Source organism: Oncorhynchus gorbuscha, linkage group LG12, assembly GCF_021184085.1.
Source record: "Oncorhynchus gorbuscha isolate QuinsamMale2020 ecotype Even-year linkage group LG12, OgorEven_v1.0, whole genome shotgun sequence".
Taxonomy (NCBI): Eukaryota; Metazoa; Chordata; class Actinopteri; order Salmoniformes; family Salmonidae; genus Oncorhynchus; species Oncorhynchus gorbuscha.
In genome coordinates, this window is record NC_060184.1 from 80,232,659 (window position 1) to 80,235,395 (window position 2,737).

Genomic DNA, 2,737 nt, shown 5'->3' on the forward strand with positions numbered 1-2,737 from the left:
CCTATCTATACCACCACTTCAGTCCACAGTCCTATCATAACAAGAGCTCAGTATGGTTATCACCTATCTATCCCACCACTTCAGTACACAGTCCTATCATAACAAGAGCTCAGTATGGTTATCACCTATCTATCCCACCACTTCAGTCCACAGTCCTATCATAACAAGAGCTCAGTATGGTTATCACCTATCTATCCCACCACTTCAGTCCACAGTCCTATCATAACAAGAGCTCAGTATGGTTATCACCTATCTATCCCACCACTTCAGTCCACAGTCCTATCATAACAAGAGCTCAGTATGGTTATCACCTATCTATCCCACCACTTCAGTCCACTGTCCTATCATAACAAGAGCTCAGTATGGTTATCACCTATCTATCCCACCACTTCAGTCCACTGTCCTATCATAACAAGAGCTCAGTATGGTTATCACCTATCTATCCCACCACTTCATAACAAGCACTATCAGAATAAAAGGCATCATATGAATTTCATTTTCAACTACAGAAATTCAAAAGGTGGGACACAAGAAGAACACAATCATTTTTTCAAAATTCTAAATAAAAACACTACTTCATACAAAAATTTACGCTGTACAATAGTTTTTGTTATAGCGCTTGTAGAAAAGATAATAAAACCTATTTAAAAGCTTGTTTTTTCTTTTTCATTCCTGAAAGCTGAACTTTTCCTAAATTCATTAAAATGGTACTCTATACGGCTCGGAGTCTGGGAACTGACCGAGGGGTAACATTTAAAAATAAAAAACCTACCAACTCAGTCCAGATCAGACATCTCTATCCCAAGATGCAATGGTATTATCATATCAATTACGTTAGCTTTAAAATACACACGGTTGGTTTGTGCTGCAAGCTAGTGAAATGCCACAACAACAAGTTCTGAACAACTTTTCCAAGTAAGTGAACAAATGAAATAAAAAATAATAAAAATAAAAAGTGTTGGACCGGGATTCAATCCGATCGCGCTTGTAGACAATGCTGCTTTTAAAGCCAATGCTACCTCTTTCGTGAGATCGAATTAGACAATCGCACAGCTGCAGATTGAATCCCAGGCCTTGATTCAGAGGGAAACCGCTGTGTTGAATTGTAACTGAAATCACACTATTTCATACTATACTGAGTGTAAATAGAGAAAGAGAGAGAGGGAGAGAGAGAGAGAGAGAGAGAGAGAGAGAGAGAGAGAGAGAGAGAGAGAGAGAGAGAGAGAGAGAGAGAGAGAGAGAGAGAGAGAGAGAGAGAGAGAGAGAGAGAGAGAGAGAGAGAGAGAGAGAGAGAGAGAGAGAGAGAGAGAGAGAGAGAGAGAGAGAGAGAGAGAGAGAGCGAGAGAGAGAGAGAGAGAGAGAGAGAGAGAGAGGGGGGAGAGAGAGAGAGAGAGAGAGAGAGAGAGAGAGAGAGTACGAGGAAGAAACATCACTGACTGAACACAATGATCGTTGACACTTGACATCCATGCTTTTGGTCTTGAACAAAACAAGTTATATCACAAAATCTCGTTTTCATCTACATGTTTGTTTGTTAGTTTTATCACCACCTTTGTACCGACAGTATTAAACGATTATTATATAGGAAGGGATCGTCCAGTCGTTGCCACGTTAAAAAGACCTTCCTTCATTGTACATGAAGTTTCTTAATTATTTTCACATTCTTGGTGTGGTATAGTGTGGATGGCCTTCCTCCTCGTTCGTCCTGGTGTGGTATAGTGTGGATGGTCTTCCTCCTCCTTCGTCTTGGTGTGGTATAGTGTGAATGGTCTTCCTCCTCGTTCGTCTTGGTGTGGTATAGTGTGGATGGTCTTCCTCCTCCTTCGTCTTGGTGTGGTATAGTGTGGATGGTCTTCCTCCTCCTTCGTCTTGGTGTGGTATAGTGTGGATGGTCTTCCTCCTCGTTCGTCTTGGTGTGGTATAGTGTAGATGGTCTTCCTCCTCGTTCGTCTTGGTGTGGTATAGACTCACAAAGTCTCAGTTCATAAATAATAAGAAGCACAGGACTCTCAGGCTGAGGCCAAGCCAAACAGGACTCCCAGGCTGAGGCCAAGCCTAACAGGACTCCCAGGCTGAGGCCAAGCCAGACAGGACTCCCAGGCTGAGGCCAAGCCAGACAGGACTCTCAGGCTGAGGCCAAGCCAGACAGGACTCCCAGGCTGAGGCCAAGCCAGACAGGACTCCCAGGCTGAGGCCAAGCCAGACAGGACTCCCAGAATGAGGCCAAGCCAGACAGGACTCCCAGGCTGAGGCCAAGCCAGACAGGACTCCCAGGCTGAGGCCAAGCCAGACAGGACTCTCCGGCTGAGGCCAAGCCAGACAGGACTCCCAGGCTGAGGCCAAGCCAGACAGGACTCCCAGGCTGAGGCCAAGCCAGACAGGACTCCCAGGCTGAGGCCAAGCCAGACAGGACTCCCAGGCTGAGGCCAAGCCAGACAGGACTCCCAGGCTGAGGCCAAGCCAGACAGGACTCCCAGGCTGAGGCCAATCCAGACAAGTTAGAACAACAAGGGCCCCTCTGTCTCTATATACCACGGAGAGAGAGAGAGAGAAAGAGAAAGAGAGAGAGAGAGAGGGGGGAGAGAGAGAGAGAGAGACAGAGAGAGACAGAGAGAGACAGAGAGAGAGAGAGAGAGAGAGAGAGAGAGAGAGAGACAGAGAGAGACAGAGAGAGAGAGAGAGAGAGAGAGAGAGAGAGAGAGAGAGAGAGAGAGAGAGAGAGAGAGAGAGAGAGAGA

At 46.1% G+C, this 2,737-nt stretch overlaps 1 long non-coding RNA gene across 1 annotated transcript in view; it reads right to left on the reverse strand.

Annotated features, from left to right (window-relative positions):
• LOC123990306 overlaps positions 1 to 1,242 on the reverse strand; it is a 2,431-nt gene extending 1,189 nt beyond the window's left edge. The window contains exons 1-2 of the long non-coding RNA XR_006830623.1: positions 436 to 1,242; positions 1 to 373 (exon numbers count right to left, since the gene is read on the reverse strand). The exon at positions 1 to 373 is cut by the window's left edge and continues 1,189 nt beyond it. This is a non-coding gene — a long non-coding RNA (uncharacterized LOC123990306). The remainder of the gene's footprint in view (positions 374 to 435) is intronic.
• Between the last annotated feature and the right edge of the window lie 1,495 nt (positions 1,243 to 2,737).